Raw genomic sequence first — 20,058 nt, 5'->3', positions numbered from 1 at the left:
CTACACCACCTCCTCACCTCTCCTGTCTGTCCTTCCTAAAAAGCCTGTATCCCTCCATTCCAACACTACAGTCATCGGAGCCATCCCACCACGTCTCCGTGATGCCAATAAGGTCGTAGCCTTGCAGGTATGCGCACGTCTCTAGATCCCCTTGTTTGTTCCCCATGCTCTGTGCATTTGTGTAGAGGCATTTCAGTTGGGCCCCCAACGAAGCTGACTTACTGGCTGAAATTCCTTTCCGCTGCTCCTATGGCACTCTCCTGCTGACCTGCCAGCCTTCTCCAGGCCCTGGGCACCTATTGCTGGCCCTGGCATCAAACTGGCTGAATTGGGATGCACTGAGGTTCCCCTCCCCCGGCAACTCTAGTTTAAAGCCCTCTTCACCAGCTTGGCAAGCCTATGACCGAGGATGGTCTTCCCCTTCTCTGACAGATGGACCCCGTCAGCTGCCAGAAGACCAGGTTTCTCAAAGTGAGTCCCGTGGTCTAAGTAACCAAACCCCTGGCTGTGGCACCGGTCCTGTAGCCATGTGTTGATTTGCCTAATTCGACTGTCCCTTTTAGTCCTCTTCCCTTTGACTGGGAGTATTGATGAGAAAACTACCTGGGCCCCAGAGTCCTTTACCGCTGCTCCCAGGGCTCTGTAGTCCTTCTAGATACGCCTCGGACTGCTCTTAGCTGTATCACTGGTGCCCACGTGAAACAGCAGCAGTGGGTAATAGTCCGTGGGCTGTACTAGGCTCAGTAGTCTCTCCATGACATCCCTGATGCGAGCCCCCGTGTGGGAATATAACGGAAGATTGGCGAGGAGGATTGTAAACACGCTCAAGTGACTTGCACCTGAGGTGTCGAAAAACACATATATCATACTAGTAACTGTTGTTTAGTCTTGTGTGCTGGACAAGTAGAGCATCTGCCTTCAGATAACATAGGCCTGTGATAAGACTCAGGGGCACCTAATTGTTCATGCCTGAGATTCCTGCCCTGCTGTGAGAAAGATCAAAGCGCAGTGGAAAACTACCGCCTGCAAGAAACCCTTAATATACAAGCAAAAGCAGCAGGCCCGGAATCTCTCACTCTCTCTCTAGCAGGAACCGAGCTCCGCAGTGCCTGCGTCCCCGCTTGCATGCCTTTGCCCCGGGTGCTGCTTCGGAGATCCCCCGGTTTGCGAGGTAACGGGAATAAATTTGCTCTTTGCATTTTATCCGTGGTCTTGTGGCTCTTCCTGCATCCTGCCTGTGTCGGCTCACACACCCCGGTAAGCAGTACACCTCTCTAGAGGGTGCATCAGGTCGGCAGATGGGCGCCTCTGTGCCTCAGTAGAGAGTCGCCTACCACTATCACCTGTCGCTTTTTCTTGGTAGCACTGGTCTTTATATGGGGAGCATACTGGGCTGCCTTACTGGGCTCCAGTGTCTCTCCTGATGCGATGTGTCTTTCCTCCTCAGACTGCAGAGGAGTGAAGCGGTTCTGCAAGGGCACCTCTGGCTTCAGGGGATGTCTCTTCCTCCTGCTGGTTCTTGCCTTTGCAACCTTCCATTCTTCTGCAGTTTTATACCCCCTTCCTTCTGCGTGTGCCGCTGGGGGGGGTTTCAGCTGTTTGGCCATGTACTGCAGGGCCACTGCAGACTGGACTTGGACCCCGCTGTCCAACTCCTCCTCAGCCTCCTTCATGTCACACAGCCTTCTCTCTGCCTCCTGCAGCTCAGCCACCTGATGCAGGAGGTCCTCCACCTGGGCACACCTGATGCAGGCAGGTCTCCTGCTGCTCATCCCTGCCCCAGGTGAAAGATCAAGGCAGTTCCTGCAGCCTGAGGTCTGCACTGCAGCCTCTCTCTTCAGCAGCTCTGTCTGGGTGGAGGCATCGGTCACGGCTGGGGTCAATGGTGCAGATCCCCGAGCCGGGGCTGCATCTTTTGCTCTCAGGCGAGTACCCACCATTCTACCTTGAGGGTCAGGTAGGCTGTCTGCGCTTGCCCTGTGCCACCCTCCCTGCACGAGCTGCCGCGCCCCACTCTGGTTGCTGGCACTCCCTAGGCCGCCTTTTGTAGGAGGGGCCGCGGTTGCTCTGGCAACGCCTCCGCCTCATCAGCGACTCTCCGCAAGAGCTGCCGGCTCCTGGCATCTCTCACCGCTGCCCTGGCGTTTGCTCACCTCAGGAAAAGCCCCTGTGCGCCAAGATCTGCCGCTCCGTTGCAGGACGGTCCGGCTCCGGAGCAGCTCCCCTCGGCGACTGAGTAGGATAATGAGAAATAAGAACAAATCTAAAAACCACCTTCCCCCCACCCCTCCCTTCTTCCTGGGCTCAACTTTACTCCCAGCTTTTCTACCTCCTCCCAGCAAGGGGCACAGGGGGATGGGGAATGGGGGTTGCAGTCAGTTCATAATGCTTTGTCTCTGCCACTCCTTCCTCCTCACGCTCTTTCCCTGCTCCAGCGTGGGGTCCCACCCACGGGATACAGTCCTTCACGAACTTCTCCAACATGGGTCATTCCCATGGGCTGCAGTTCTTCAAGAACTGCTCCAGCATGGGTCCTTTCCATGGGGTGCAGTCCTTCAGGAATGGACTGCTCCAGTGTGGGTCCCCCGCAGGGTCACAGGTCCTGCCAGGAGCCTGCTCCAGTGAGTGCTCTCCACAGGCTGCAGCTTCATTCAGGAAGCCCCCCCTGCAGCCCCCCCCCTGCCAAAACCATACCATGTAAACCCAATACAATATTGTAAAAAAAGAGAGAACTTTAAAGTCAAAGACATACTGCATTAATAAAGGAAGTGATGCAAAACAAGCCTCCACACAATAACCAATAAAAATATCTACATAATAGCTAGGGGTTTTTTTCTTATGCACAGGTGAGGTATTAAGCCCTTAAGCAATACAGTATAATGGACATTGTACCATATGATTTATATAGAACAAGGAACTACTGAGTATTTTGCAAAAGAAGATAAGTCAACTTCTAATAATGTGTTGCTGCTGTGAGAAGCCAGAACTACTTAACCAGTTCATTTTTTAATTCTTCTTATTAATTTCACTTTAAACAGAAAACAAACATGATCCAGGAAACTTTATTTTTAAAATGAAGAGGATCACAAACAAAATACTGAGGAACTACAATTAGCTTATCCTATAGATGTGACAGCCAGTAGATGAGATCAGCATGACTGAGCATACAATTTACACAAAAAAGAGAAAAAAGTTTCAAGAGTAGGTTTGGACTGATGAATTTTGTACACGTAGACTTAGCAAGCAGGAAAAGTAAAAGAAAATGGTGGGAAGCAAGGCCATTTAACTTCTAACATCTCCAGCCCCAGCCTCCCCTACCACTGCATGCACCCTGTGGGGTAATGGACCAGCAGCTGGCGGCTCGCCTCACCCTGAAGGAAAGTGGTATGGACCCTGCATCCTGCCCCAGGTGGCACCTTGCCCTCCTCTCACCTCACCCTCTTCCCTCCTGCTCTCCCCACTTCCCTTTCTTTGACAAACCACTCCTCAGGTCCTGCTGTCTGTGCGGAAGAGCTGGCAGGGTGGCAGTTTAGGCAATGGTAACAACTGGAGCAGGACAGGCAACGCCTAGGCCTGAGATGAGCAGGGATGTTGCAGCACGCCAAAAGGCAGTCCTTGTGTGAACAGTGTGCTTCTGGGCACAGGGCATCACACAATGGCTAAGCACAGCAGAGGACTGGTGGGTCCACGCTGCTATGCAACTTCTTCTAGTTATGACCAACATGCTAGATCAGAAGAAGCAGAAGGCATGCAGTCAGCTGATCCTTAAGAGTTAAAATGTCTTTCCTGATCCCTCTCTGCAGGTGACTGAAGCTCTAGAACATGGGACTTGATTATAAGCATTGTCTTAACAAGAGCTGCAAGTACCGCATGTATTCAGAGGACACACTCGACAGTCATTGCTCCCTAAGATGTGGGGGAGCAAGGGGACAGACAAGCAGGTTCACAGAGTCTAAACTCATGTCCTGGTTTGGACTAGGACAGACTTTTCAGTTAAGTTTCTTTTAAGAGACTACTTTTCTGAAGTTGACCACACACGCGTGTTGCTGTGGAAACTAGGGTCCCTGTTGGGTCTCTTTGTTCCACAAAGGAAAGAACCTTAAAAGTGTCGCACCTGTGGGGAGGAGCAGACAGGACAAGTGACCCAAACTTGACCAAGGGGGTATTCCATCCCACCCACGTCATACTCATTTTAAAGCTGAGGGACCATGAGGGTCGCACTCTCTTCCCCTATGGCCGACATCCTGGGAGGACTGCCCATGCTCCTGCCTTCGCTCCTGAATCCGGTTCCCGCCTGCTGCCGTGTCTGGTTCGTCTGGTTCGGGACTCCCTAGCGCCTGCCCTGCAGTGTCAGTGGTGACGTGGTGGTCATCAGGGGGGAGCTCAATAGTAAGTTTGTATATAGTTCATTATTTATTATACTCTTTCTTTTCCTTGTTATTGTTTGTTAAAACTGTTTTAACTTTCCAACCCATAAGTGTCTCTCCCTTTTCTCTTTTCCTTTTCCCCTCTGGGGAAGGAGAAGGCTAATAGAGAGCGTCTGTTGTCCGCTTAACAGCCCGCCCAGCCTTAAACAGTGACAACTCAGAAAAGAGCCTCAGCTCAATCCAGCTTAACCATTGACACCCACAGCTTGCAGACTTTCTCACAGAACCTGAATTCAAACATATCTATTAAAAAAAACAAACACCTTTTTAAAGAGCCAATGTACTGAAAATCCATCAACTTCTCAAGGAAGTCCTCCAGTGTAATTACTCTTCAATTAGAGAATTTCAGTCTTGAAAGTTCAGCTTCCACCTATTCCACCTATTATGATACTTTTGCCATCAAGTTTTAAAATCTTTAGTATATTTTTTCACTTTTTGAGTAACTACAATGAGGGATCAAGTAATCATATCTTGGTGACTTCCTCTTCACTGAAATATCACTCATCTCTGCCTGTAACCCCTCTGGTATTTCCACATCTACAAAATGTGGTCACTGACTGGATACAAACTTTTAGTAATGGTTTTACCAGCGTTTTCTTAGATCATTTCCCTATTTTACATGATACTCCAGTGTAGTGATCTTGACCAGACAATTGTACATCAAAGAGTTAGTGATCTACATAACAGTTAACCTGAATAGGCCCAGGCTTGTGCTGACTGAGCTGTGCTGTGCTGCACTGTGCTGCATGTAGAGCATGGCCTTCAGGCCTTTGTTGTTGTCACGGTTTAAAGCTGGGCTGGCTATTAAACTGGTGGCAGATCCTCTCTATTAACCTTCCTCCCCCACCACAGAAGGGGAAGGAAAAGAGAAAAGGGAGAGAGACTTATGGGTTGGAAAGTTAAAACAGTTTCAATAAACTATAATAATGAAAAAGAGTATAATAATAATAATGGAAATAATTAAATGTGGGATTGGACTGGGCTGCTGGTGGCCCTGACCTTGAAGGAATTTAGCAAGAAAACAGGATGTGAGAAAAACAAGATAGGGAGTGATATTCCAGATGCCAACTATGGACTCGTGGCTGGCGCATGATGGCCAATCAGTGGTTGTGGACAGGCGCGTGAATAGCGAGTGCAACCAATCATAAAGCTACCCAGCTAGAGGAGGGAAGATATAAAAAAATGGAGCAAAATAAACGCAGGCGCTCTTTTGCTTTTGCTCTTACTTTGCTGCCTGCTTGAAACTATCATTCTGTCTCCTGTTTTTATTTGACCGCCGTGACAAATATAACGACAAATGGTGCCCCGTGTGAGGCACGACCGGAGCGTGTGAGGAACGACTGGAGCATTTAGAGGTGCTAATTGACCGCGGACAACGAGCGGTGACGGCGGTGCCCAACGTAGCTGAAGACAGGCAGAACTGAGCCTGAGGTCCGGACCACTGTAACAGCCACCTGAAGAGGTGAGCCGTTGGGGACTAATTAACATGGGTGCTAAAATTTCAGCTGAGGAAAATTCCATACTAACGATACTGATAAGCATACTTGAAAGGAGGGGCATCAAATATGAGGAGAATGCCCTGAGAACATTGCTGGTGTGGTGTAAAAAGAATAATTTGCCAGCTACGGCGCAGACTGCTTTCAAAGTTAGTACATGGCAAAGCGCTGGAACTTCTCTCTTTGAGGCTGCCTCAAGAGGGGACAAGATCGCCACTGCGTCGTTGACGACGTGGAGATTAGTTATAGACTCACTGGAGCAATTGAAGGCGGACAGAGAGGCAAAGGCGGCGGCTGAGGCGGCTACAGCTCCTCTCACAGTGACTTTGCCCTCCGCGCCGCCAGAGCCCCCCCGCCACCGCCCAGAGAACAGCAGCGGAACATTGATCCTTCTACCGTCCCGTTACCCGAATCTGAGACTGAGCCACCCTTAATAGACCTTTCTGACGAGGTGGAAGCGGGACATAATTGCTGCAGAGCCCGAGGGTCGGGAAAGTCAGGCGGTAGCGTGGAGGAGTTATTCACGCTGCAGCCAGTCCAGGTTACTGTGTCTGGCCCGGACCTGGCCAAGTTCTGGAGAAAATTAAGAGAGCACGCACTTGCGGATGGTGATTTCAGGGCCGCGGCTGCTATGGGTGGCGGGGGTATTGGCTTGCCCGGTATATCGAAGGGATGGGAATGGCCCACCCGAGTGGGAGCCATTTAATTGGGACGTGATTAAGGAGTTAAGAGCTACATGTATGCAACATGGTCTGGGCTCGCCCTATGCTCAATCGTTATTGCGTAGTATTTTTATGGGAGACTTGACAGCCCACGACTGCCGCACGATTCCTCAAGTGATACTGACCCCTATGCAAATGTTGCTTTTTGAGGCAAACTGGAGGCGATTGGCTAACGAACAGGCATTCATGAATTTGGAATATCCACAAGATGATCCCTGTTTTGGGGCCGGGATACCACAGTTGATGGGAGATCCTCCGATGAATTCTCCTCAGTTGCAAGCTCGCTTGCATCCTTTAATCCTGCAACAGGGAAAAGAACTGGCCTTCCAGGCCCTGTTGCAGGTCCCAGATAACGGTGCTCCTCAACAATCTTGGACCACAATAAAACAAGGTCCAGGTGAGGGATACGTGTCAGTTTTAGACAGGTTGAGAGATGCCTTAGACAAACAAATACTAAACGGGCCTGCTAAAGAAGCATTGTTGTTACAGTTAGCGAAGGACAACTCAAATGAGGACTGCAGGAAAATTATTGCAGGGAAGGCAAACCATAACCCCACCTTAACCGAGCTAATGGATGCTTGCGGGAAAGTGGGAACCACCACATTTCAGATGGAGCATTTAGCAAAACCATTTGCGGCAGCAGTTAAGGTAGCTCATCGTTGTTATACATGCGGGCAAGAAGGTCACTTTAAGAAAAACTGCCTTAAGAAGTCGAAGCTGAGTGGGAGAGGTAACTCTGTTTTGATGTGTCATCGCTGTGGGAAGCTGGGGCATCTTGTGAAGCAGTGCAGGTCTAAGTATAATGCTCAAGGTCAGCTGATAACAACCAGCTGCAGAGTGCAGGGAAACTGGAGAAAGAACGCGGGGGGGAACCGCGTGCTGATACAAATGAATTTTCCCAGCCAGTTCCAGGCCTATGCAGTCAACTCACAGCCCGAACCGCAGGAAGCGCTGGACTGGATGTTACCACAGCAACCGCAAACACAATAGAGAATAGCAGAGTGCATAAGGTACCAATGAATGCCGTGGGACCCATTGGAAATGGGCTAAGTGCACTATTACTCGGACGTTCTAGTGTAACCTTGCAAGGTCTATTTGTTTTACCAGGAGTTATTGATGCAGACTATATGGGTCAAATTTGTGCGATGGTATGGACCCCTACCCCCCCCCCCCCGTGTCAATTTTCGAAGGTAGCCGGATTGCGCAGTTGATTCCTTTCGGAGCACAAGTCACTCGTAAACAGGATAAGATCAGAGGGGATGGGGGGTTCGGTTCGACAGGAATGCCGCAGATCTTTTGGGTTCAGAGCATACAGAATACCCGCCCAACTTTAACTTGTATACTCACCTTCACCAAAGGAACCCCCTCGACAATACAAGTGACCGGGATGATTGATACAGGAGCAGATGTGACTATCCTATCTGCACGTATATGGCCTCGATCCTGGCCCACCTGCTCGGCTGGCTCCATGCTGGCGGGAGTAGGTGGTGCAACACAGAGTGTCCAGAGCCGATTTATGGTGCAAGTTCAGAACCCTGAGGGTCAGACGGCGACAGTGCGACACTATGTGATTGATGTTCCCTTGAATTTGTGGGGACTGGATGTTCTGGGACAATGGGGAGTGGTCATTGGTACACAAAAGGATTTTTAATAGGGGCCACTGTTGTGGAGGGTGCACAGAGACCAACTCTGCCTCTAACTTGGCTAACAAACACCCCCGTTTGGGTGGAGCAGTGGCCCCTTCCTGAAGAAAAGTGTGTAGCCCTCTGACAATTAGTGGAAGAACAAGTAGCACAAGGTCACTTAGAACCTTCCCATAGCCCCTGGAACACCCCTGTGTTTGTGATTAAGAAAAAGTCAGGTAAATGGCGACTACTGCAGGATCTGCGGAAAGTAAATGACGTGATGGAGGGGATGGGAGCCTTACAACCAGGCATGCCCTCTCCGACTATGATCCCACGAAACTGGGACATTTTGGTTATTGATCTGAAGGACTGTTTTTTCACCATCCCTTTACATGAAACTGACAAATGCAAATTTGCTTTTTCAATACCTAGTAGGAACAACATGGCGCCTTGTCAACGATATCAGTGGACGGTATTACCGCAAGGCATGAAAAACAGTCCCACAATATGTCAATGGTATGTAGCAAAGGCATTGAAACCAGTACAGGAGCAATTTCCACAGGTATACTGTTATCATTACATGGACGATATTCTTGTGTCAGCTGCAGATAAAGCAGAACTTCAACAAGTATATCCAGTTCTGCGGCAATCATTGGCCACTTTTGGGCTGTGTATAGCACCGGAAAAAGTTCAGCAGCAGGCCCCATGGAAGTATTTGGGAGGTAAGGTCTTGGATGAGACAATTGAGACACAATCCATCCAATTCCGAGTAAACATCAAAACCCTGAATGATGTGCAAAAATTATTAGAGACCATCAATTGGGTAAGGCTGTACTTGGGCCTCCCGACTGCTCAATTGAAGCCGCTCTTTGACCTGCTGAAAGGAGACAATGAGTTGATGTCTCCCCGGTCATTGACAGTGGAAGCCGCCTTGGCTTTAGAGGAAGCGGCCAATGGTATGCGACAGAAAAAGGTACATTGTGTGGATTTAGATATGCCAGTAAGTTTATATGTAGCCATTGCCAACTATCATCCCATGGGATTACTGGGCCAGTGGAATGAGCGCTGGCAGGATCCGCTACGCGTTCTAGAGTGGCTGGTTTTATCCGTTCAACCACGAAAAACAGTGAGCACTCAGATTGAGCTGATATCGAAAATAATCACGAAAGGACGCACACGATGCATTCAACTCACGGGCTGAGACCCCAGTCGACTGATAATTCCCATTGAACGCGATTATGTAAGCTGGTGTATGGCAAACAGTTTACCATTTCAATTGGCCCTGGAAGGATTTGAAGGGCAGGTATCTTATCATCTTCCCAGTCACAAATTATTACAAGCTCATTCAGAGTTACAAGTGATTCAAAAGCCGCTGGCAGCAGATAGCCCAGTACAAGGCCCCACAATCCTTACTGATGGCTCTGGAAAATCGGGAAAAGCAGTAGTTACCTGGTATGACGGAAGGCAATGGCAGGAATTGGTGCATTTAGTACAGGGATCACCTCAATTGGTTGAACTTAGTGCTGCCTTTGTTGGTTTTAAAACATTTTCGCATTGTGCTGTAAACATCGTTACGGACTCTGCTTATGTAGCAGACATTGCGCAGCGTGTTGATCGTGCGCTACTCAAAGAGGTAAACTCAGAACAATTATTTTTGTTGCTAAAAATGCTATGGACTGTAGCGCACCGACGTATGCATAGGTATTATATCTTGCATATTCGCAGCCACACCGGTCTGCCAGGATTCATATGTGAAGGGAACGCGCGTGCCGACGCTCTCGCAGCCCCCGCTTGGACCCCTCCAGTGCCAGACCTAGTTCGTCAAGCGTTTCTGTCTCACCAGTTTTTTCACCAAGGGGCTTGGGCGTTATTCCGTCAATTCAAGATCTCTTTTGCAGACGCGAAATCTATCACCGCCGCTTGTCCGGAGTGTCAACGCCTAGGACCCGGACTGGTGTTTCCACACGGGGTTAACCCGCGCGGCTGCCAAGCCTTGGACCTGTGGCAAACGGACGTAACACATATTCCCTCTTTTGGTCGCCTACGATATGTTCATGTCTCTGTGGATACTTTTTCTAAGGTCGTGTGGGCATCGGCCCATGCCGGTGAGAAAGCAATCGACGCCATCTCACATCTTCGGCAAGCCCGGACTGCCCTTGGGATTCCGAAACATATTAAGACGGACAACGGGCCGGCGTATGTATCTGCACGCATGGCCCGATTTCTCGCCTCCTGGGGGGTGGAACATGTTACTGGCATTCCTCATTCCCCGACCGGCCAGGCCATTGTGGAACGAGTGCACCACACTCTGAAGCAACTTCTCGAAAAACAAAAAGGGGGAATGAGCTCTGAGACCCCACATGCTCATCTATGGAAGGCTGTGTACACATTGAATCATTTAACTGTGCCAACCGGGAAAGAGTGTCCTGTAATTCTCTCTCATTTTTTGTCCTTGCAGGGAGGCGATCCTCTTGTCAGGGCAAAGGTTTTAGCACGAGACCTGCAAACGGGAAAGTGGACAGGCCCGAGGGATTTAATTACCTGGGGATGTGGGTATGCTTGTGTCTCCACAGATGCAGGGCCGCGGTGGTTTCCCACCAGCTGTGTTAAGCCTGCTTTGGATCCTGGAGCTGACAAGAGGACACCAGCCGATAGTCCTTCCGCCGACACCTTGGGAGGGGAGTCACAACGTTTGGGTGACTCTGATGCGGAGCCTGAACCAGACGCAGTTTTGTGCCTCCTTAGCTCAGCCTGAACAACCCTTTCATACATGTCTAGTGGGGGTCCCCTTAAACAGATCTGAAAGCAAAAATTGCCAAAGGGTTTATTCCGAATTTGTGGGGATAGGGCTTGGCCAAGGTTGCCCAGTAAGAAGGTGGGAGGTCCGTGTACCATAAGCAAATTAAGTCTACTAATGCCTACGCAAAAAGTCATACTAACCATACTAACCTACATAAGGCCAGGTAAAAAAGAAGTGTCACTAACATAGGGATAGAATGTAATGATGCTGACCAAGGGTTGACGCAACTGCAAAATTTAGCTTGCTAGGTTGCAAAAAGAGCTAACCACGCTTCTAGAGTTTTAGAAGCATTAGCCAATGATGTAGATAGTATTCGACATGCTACCTTGCAAAATAGAGCTGCTATAGATTTTTTACTATTAGCGCGTGGTCATGGGTCATGGGTTCTTAGATGACTGGCTGGGTCACCTAGGATTCGGGGGATGGCTGACAGGATTGATAAAGATGGGACTTATGGGATTGTTTGTAGTTTGTATCATCATGCTCGTGTTACCATGTTTGTTTTCTTGTTTGCAAAGGGCCCTGAAACGGATGATAAACACGGCCTTTTTGGTTGAAAAACAAAAAGGGGGAATTGTGGGATTGGACTGGGCTGCTGGCAGCCTGTGGGGTTCCCACGGGACAACGGTCACGTACTGAATGAGCTATGTCCAGGTATGTCCAGGGGGTGGTAATGGGGTGGTGATGAACTAGCCAATCATAATACAGAACAAGGGCCTTGGCTATGAGACCAACAAGATATGGGGAAGTTGAGGACCTTGTCTATGAGACAAACAAGATATGGGGAAGTTGGAAAACAAGAAAGAATGCTGCACCTGCAAGATATAGCTTTTTAGCATAAGCCAATCAGAACTAATATAGAGGCGCGTGAACAAAGCATACTAACCAATCATAATAGAGATGACACGTACACGGAGCGTGCACGATAATAGAATAGTATAAATGTACCCTCAGATACGTAAATAAACGAGATCTGCTTAACGATCATATTGGTCTGCGTGCAGTTACTCCGAGCCCTCTCGTGAACACCGACAAGTGGCGCCCGAACAGGGACTCTTCCGTCCGGAGACTGCGGAGAAGCAGCGGACAATGGGCCGAAGGAGAATGAGAGGAAGCCAGCTGTAGAGTGCTGCCCCGGCACTGGATTTTCGCACCAGGAAAAAGAAACGGATGCGGTAAGCCCGAGTTTTATTGCTAGCAAAGGAAAACCTGGGTAGGGCTTCCCAGGCAGCTGGGGGAGGAGATGGGGTCTACCCTGACCAAGACAGAAGTGTCAGTGGTGAAACTCCTCCAACATATACTCTCTGAGAGAGGAATTAAATATGATGAAGCTGCATTAAAGCAGTTACTGTTCTGGGCAAAAGATAAAGGACATTTTACAACCTCTAATGATGTCTTTGAAGTGCCTTTATGGGAGAAAATTGGTGACTCTTTCTGGGATGCGGTGTCAAGTGGTGATAAGGAAGCCAATAAATTGTCTACTACATGGAGGCTGGTTAGCGAAGCGTTAAAAGGAATAAAAGCGGAGAGAGAAGTCACACATACAGCTTTTATGGCTTTAGGACCACAGGTGCCTACTACTACCTCGCTGTTTGTGGGACCAAAAGCTCCCACGGCCCCGGTGGCTGTACCAGTGGCAGCTCCTTTACCGCCGTGGGTACAGACGGCTCCGAAAATAGCTGAGGAGCGGGGAGCGAGTGAAATAGATGCAGATCCATCAGAACCGGTAGTGCGCCCTAAAACACGCAATCGTTTTGGACTAATTGATTCAGACGCTGAACAGGAGAATTGGCCGAAACCCCCTCCTCTCATTGAACTCTCTACGGATGAGGCTGAGCAGGAGGACAAGAAGGAGGGTAAACCTGCTTCGTATCCACCTTTACCGGATTCGCCATTTACGGAGTCAGCAGTACCAGAGTCACAAGGATTTAAAGGACCGTTACCATCACGTAATGGAGGCGGAATTGACATGGCAGAGCTTGGTAGACGACTGGAAGAATTAAAGAAGGAATTGCAGCAGCACCGTCCAGCCAACGCCTCGGGACACGTGACTGTCTCCCCCAAACCCCCCTCCGTATTCGGGACAAGTGTTATGGTCACCTCAACACCCTTTGCAACTCCCTACTCCACCTTTAGATCAGGGATGGGGAGGGGGACGGCATCAGCCTGCATGTACGGGGGAAGGGGGGGGAGGTGAGGGAGGAGTGAAATGGAAAGGGATCATTTGGGATGCGTTATTAGAAGGAGTTATAATTCCACAAGCGTATCCAGTGATTGTGGGTGCGGGTCCTGAGGGGAGAAATATTTGGCAACCGTTAGATGGGAAAATTGTAAAAGAAGCATTGCCACTACAGTTAGCGAGGGACAACACAGATGAGGATTGCTGGAAATTTATTGCAGGGATGGCAAATCGTGGCCCCACCTTAACCGAGCTAATGGATGCTTGCGGGAAAGTAGGAACCACCACATTTCAGATGGAGCATTTAGCAAAAACTTTTGCGGCGGCAGTTAAGGTAGTTCATCGTTGTTATACATGCGAGCAAGAAGGTCACTTTAAGAAAAACTGCCTTAAGAAGTCGAAGCTGAGTGGGAGAGATAACTCTGTTTTGATGTGTCATTGCTGTGGGAAGCTGGGGCATTTTGTGAAGCTGTGCAGGTCTAAGTATAATGCTCAAGGTCAGCTGATAACAACCAGCTGCAGAGTGCAGGGAAACTGGAGAAAGAACGCGGGGAGGAACCGTGTGCTGACACAAATGAATCTTTCCAACCAGTTCCAGGCCTAAGCAGTCAACTCGCAGCCCGAACCGCAGGGAGCGCAGGACTGGTGTTTCCACGCGGGGTTAACCTGTGCGGCTGCCAAGCCTTGGACCTGTGGCAAACGGCCGTTGTGGAACGAGTGCAAATGTGGAACATAGGGCTCAAGTTATGGCTGCGGCTGTACTTGGGGCTTACGTCGTCACAATTGCAGTCTCTATTTCAATTGTTAGCAGGGGACACAAATTTAACAGCACCACGACAGACTACTGCAGAGGTACAGAAACTGATTACAGAAATAGAAAGCAGGCTACATTCCAAATTTGTACATCGTATTGATTTGAATCAGGAAATACAAATTATCACTTTGTTTGATAGGCAAATTCCGTATGCAATAATTGGTCAATGGAATTCAGAATGATCAGATTCGTTACAGAGCTATTGGCACAGATTATTCATCAAAGGACGGATGCGATGTCGGGAGCTTGTGGCTAGAGATCCTGCATCACTAACCGTTCCTATTGCAGCTCAATATTTTGAGTGGTGTATGGCTAATAGCTTTGCTTTGCAAACAGTTATGGAGAATTTCTCAGGACAGGTTGTTTACCACTTGCCCTCCCATCCTGTTATAAAATTGAGTGCGGAACTTCCAATTGCCACAGGAGTGTTGTGCGCAGACACTCCTGTGGATGGAATTACCATTTTTACGGATGGATCTGGGAACACAGGCAAGGCGGGCCTTGTCTGGTATTCTGATGGCAAGTGGGAATCTATGGTAGTACAACAAAAGGGTTCACCTCAGGTGGTAGAATTACGAGCTGTATTAAAAATATTTCAGAATTTTCCCATTCCCTTTAATTTGGTTACTGATTCAGCATATGTAGCTGGCATTATAAAGCAATTGGATAGATCTGTTATAGAGCATACATGTAATCAGTGTGTTTTTGAATTGCTGCGAGCTCTGTGCAATCCTCAAGGACTGCAGACCAACAAGCAGCTATAGACAGAATTGCACACAAGGTGGCGATGCAGGACGTGGCTCGCGTTACTGAGAATGAGCCACTCTCAGCAATTATAGCAAATACATCAATGGAAAATAAGCATTTGAAAGCATTAATAGTTCAATTAAAACCGACTCTCAAAATCATTGAATGGGTTTTTCCACCTTTTCATCCTAAAACAACAATTTGTACCAGAGTGGAAGCAATAGCACAATTGCTCGTCAAAGTGCGTAAAAGAATTACAGACATTACCGGACTAGACTCAGATTCTATCTATTTGCCTATCAAGAAGGAATATCTACAGTGGTTAACAAATCAGTCGGCTATTTTTCCAATGGCCTTACAAGATTTTACTGGACAACTGTTGATGCATTTACCAAAAGATAAAAAGCTACAGTTTATTTACAAACAGGATTGGGAAGAACAACCTATCAGATCAGAGATACCTGTGACTGGACTAACTGTTTTTACTGATGCAGGAAAGTGATCACATTCAGCAGTTATTACCTGGCAAGAGGATGGACAATGGAAACATTGCAAATTCTCAGGACAAACTGAGGACTCATTGCAGACACTTGAACTTTTTGCAATATACCAGGTCTTTGTAAAATGGAAGGACTTACCTGTAAATATTGTAACAGACTCTCTTTATGCAGCAGGCATTGTAAATCGAATTGAAAGAGCTTTTATACGACCAGTGAAGAATATGCGACTTTACACCATTTTGCTACAGTTGCATCAAGCAATAAACCTTAGAGAGATACCTTATTTTGTCACTCACATTCATAGTCATCAATTTGATCAAGGTTTGAGCATTGGAAATAACAAAGCAGACACACTTGTGTCCTATACGCAAATATCACCAAATTTATTTGAACAAGCGCGCCTATCCCATCAATTCTTTCATCAATCAGCGAAAATGCTAGCGAAACAATTTCACCTCACCATGGCACAAGCACGTGAATTAGTTAGTGCTTGTCCTAGTTGTCAGAAAATTGGCATGGGAATTGGAATAGGGGTAAATCCTCGAGGGTTGAGTGCGTTGCAACTGTCGCAAATGGACGTTACACACATTGCAGAATTTGGAAGGCTCAAATATATTCATGTATCTGTTGACACGTTTTCACATGTTATATGGGCTACAGTACAAACTGGGGAAAGAGGTCGTCATGTCAAACGACATTTACTTGCTTGCTTTGCAAGTCTTGGGGTTCCACAACAACTTAAGACTGATAATGGACCAGCATACTGTTCACAGATTTTTCATCAATTTTGTCAACTATGGGGTATTACACATGTCACTGGGATTCCTCATTCGCCTACGGGTCAGGCGATTGTGGAACGTGCTCATGGTACATTGAAGGAGCTTCTGCAAAAACAAAAAGGGGGAGAGGAGACTGAACCTTCTGAGAGACTTGCAAAAGCTGTTTATGTACTTAACCATTTAACTTTAACAGGAGATAAGGAGCGACCCCCAATTGTAATACATTGGGAGGCAGTTCGACAGGGAGCAAGCTATGTGAAAAACAAAGGCAAAGTGTGGTATAGGGAACCAGGTACTACCGAGTGGTTGGGACCAGGGGAACTATTACTAATGGGTCGAGGTTATGCTTCTGTCTCTACAGGCACAGGAGTACGGTGGTTTCCGATCAAGTGTATTAAACCATATGTGGAGGTGGAATCCAGATCCGGAGATTCGACAGAGAGTAGCAGAAGACAGCAGGGCAATCAGGGATGCAGCAGAAAATAGTTGGCTCAACAAAATCCTGCAAGAATTAGGTGGATTGTCTCTAAAAGGATGGTTAGCTACATTGTTAGAGGGAATAGTTTATGAAGTTGTGATTATAGTTATCACAGGGATCTGCATGGGTTGTGTTAAGACAATCATTGAGAAAAGTATATGGAAGTAGTGAGATAATAAATCTAACTACTTCCAAAGGGGGAAATTGATACTGGATGGTTTAGCAATGGTTTAACAAGAGTAGACCTCAGAGTAGGCTCTAAAAGGCCTGCTCTGTGTTACCTTTACACAGAATCAGCTTTCCTGTCAGTAGTTTTCCTTTCAGCTAGAATAACAGAGAATAACAGTATGTTCTGAAGCAAACTGCATGTTTTGTAGATGATAGAGTCTACTTATGGGAATGTTTATAATAGGCATTATCCTACTTGTGTTACCCTGTTGGTTTGCATGTTTGCAGAAAGCTGTGCAATGAATGGTCAATACAGCCTTTTTGGCACAAAAACAGAGAGCAGGATTTATGGGTAAACAAGGCTGGGATTCTCTGACTGGGCTCTGCGAGACACAGGGAACCGGGTTTGAGTAAGAAACAAGGACAAAAAGGACGAGATAGGCCATAGCTCGTTCAAAAACAAAAAGGGGGATTTGTGGGGTTCCCATGGGACAACGGTCACGTACTGAACGAGCTATGTCCAGGCATGTCCAGGGGGTGGTAATGGGGTGGTGATGAACTAGCCAATCATAATACAGAACAAGGGCCTTGGCTATGAGACCAACAAGATATGGGGAAGTTGAGGACCTTGTCTATGAGACAAACAAGATATGGGGAAGTTGAAAAATAAGAAAGAATGCTGCACCTGCAAGATATAGCTTTTTAGCATAAGCCAATCAGAACTAATATAGAGGCGCGTGGACAAAGCATACTAACCAATCATAATAGAGATGACACGTACATGGAGCGTGCACGATAATAGAATAGTATAAATGTACCCTCAGATACGTAAATAAACGAGATCTGCTTAACGATCATATTGGTCTGCGTGCAGTTACTCCGAGCCCTCTCGCGAATACCGACAGCAGCCCTGACCTTGAAGGAATTTAGCAAGAAAACAGGATGTGAGAAAAACAAGATACGGAGTGATATTCCAGATGCCAACTATGGACTCATGGCCGGCACGTGATGGCCAATCAGCGGTTGTGGTCGGGCGTGTGAATAGCGAGTGCAACCAATCATAAAGCTAGCCAGCTAGAGGAGGGAAGATATAAAAAATGGAGTAAAATAAACGCAGGCGCTCTTTTGCTTTTGCTCTTGCTTTGCTGCCTGCTTGAAACTATCATTCTGTCTCCTGTTTTTATTTGACCGCTGTGAGAAATATAACGACAATTAAATATATACAAATATATACAAAACCAAGATTGAGGTCCCCGATGACAGTCACGTCAACACTGGCGCTGCAGGGCAGGCTCCGGGAAGACCCAGACTGGGCCCAGCGATGGACAGGAACTGGATTCAGGAACGCAGGGATTGGGGGCAGCAGAAAAACTGAGTCGTCTTTGCACGTCAGCCATAGCAGAAAGAGGGTGAGACCCTCGTGATCCCCCACTTTATACTGAGAATGATGTGTATGGGATGGAATACCTTTGTTGGTCAATTTTGGGTCACCTGCCCTGTCCTCTCCTCCCTGGAGGTGCAACTCTCCTGTGGCTCTTCACTTGTAATTAGTGAGGAATTTAGCAGTGACCTTCGTTCGTTTCTCTAGGAATAAGTCTAAGCAAGAGCCTTTCTGCATACCATTCCTACCAGTGCCTCAGTAATAACTATAAACTTTGAGCGTTATCAGTCCTAGAAGCAGACACTGTCTGCAAAACATGCAGTTAGTTTCAGAAAGTGCAGTTACTTAGAAGCAGCTTAGCTGAAAGTAAAAATCACTGAAAGGAAAATTGGTTCTGTTTTAGTCCAAACCAGGACAGTTGTGTTGCGCATATCCCTTGACTGTGGGATAAATTTAGCCAGCTCATTCTAACAGAGCAGCTTGCAGGTAGCTCCCACTTGGTAATGGCAATTATGCCACCTGCGTAGCCTTGCCTTTCTCTAGAAGTGCAGCAACAAGTTTTCATGACAACATCCTTTCTGCTTGACAGATGAAAGGATGAAGAGAATTGTTTTCTTGTAAGAAAATCCTATAAGAGCTCAAATGACCAAAATGGAGAAACCCTTTCTACAGATGGGATCTGCACGATGTGCTGCACCTTGATCAGGGGCCTGTTTGATGCTGCACAGCTTGAGGTTCTCAGCATCTGAACGGATGTAAGATTATTTATGCTATTCTCTCTCTCTTTATGTTGTTAGGTTTAATATATACCATTTAAAACAATACTTTACAGAGTCTGAGTGCCTTTCTGTACTGGGTATATGTGGAAAGGTTTTAGTAGTGGGGTGGGCGCTCACAGGTGGTCTCTGTGAGAAGAGGTCAGGGACTGCCCTGTGCCAGACACAGCCAGTTCCAGGCAGCTTGATGAAAGACCCACCAGAGGCCAAAGCTGAGGCAATCAGCGAAGTTTGTGGAACCTCTATGAAAACGTATTTAAGCGTATTCAATTTACATGGAAAGGTTTTGACAGCGGGGGGGCTGCAAGAGGGGATTCTGTGAGAAGAGGCCAGAAGATGCCCCCACATCGAACAGAGCCAGTTCCAGCCAGCTCAAAGACAGACCTACCGCTGGCCAAAGCTGAGCCAATCAGCGACTTCTGTAGATCCTCTGTGATAACATATTTAAGAAAGGGTAAAAACTGCTGCGCAGCAAGAGCTGTGAGAGTGGAGTGAGAAGATGGGAGAGAAACAACTATGCAGACACCAAGGTCAGTGAAGAAGGAGGAGAAGGTGCTCCAGGCACCGGAGCAGAGATTCCCCTGCAGCCCATGGTGAAGACCATAGTGACACAGGTTGTCCCCCTGCAGCCCATGGAGGTTTACAGTGGAGGAGGTATCCACCCTGCAGCCTGTGGAGGACTGAGGAGAAGGAACACGCCTCCACACAATCCAATGTGAATCAAAGTGAAGACCCTTTATTAAGCATAAGCTGTCCCTTTTATACATTTTGTACTTTCCCTGGCTGTAAGCATGTGCATTGCTACTGGTTAATATTACTAAACACACTCTTCTTTGATGTGTTGATTGGTCACTGCTCTGCCACTGGTCCTTTCTTAATTGGCTCCATCAGTTCTTGTTTCTTCTCCTCCATGTTCGGTTCCCACCGGCTACTCCCTCAATTCTTGTTTGCTCAGCTGCTGTTTTTCCTCATCTCTCCAAGGTCGGCTTGTTGACACTAGCTACATGAATCTTGTCACGCAGCTAGGCCCTCACTCCATACTCTCATACTTCTGGCTCGTTACATGACCATTCTCCTCCAAAAAACCCCTCTACAGAGGACCCCATGCCAGAGCGGGTGGATGTGACCGAAGGAGGACTTGTGACCCCATGGAGAGACTGTGCTGG

The sequence above is a fragment of the Nyctibius grandis genome (genome assembly GCF_013368605.1).
Source record: "Nyctibius grandis isolate bNycGra1 chromosome W unlocalized genomic scaffold, bNycGra1.pri SUPER_W_unloc_1, whole genome shotgun sequence".
Taxonomy (NCBI): domain Eukaryota; kingdom Metazoa; phylum Chordata; class Aves; order Nyctibiiformes; family Nyctibiidae; genus Nyctibius; species Nyctibius grandis.
The sequence above is the reverse complement of the archived record's forward strand: the minus strand, read 5'-3'. Positions refer to the sequence as shown.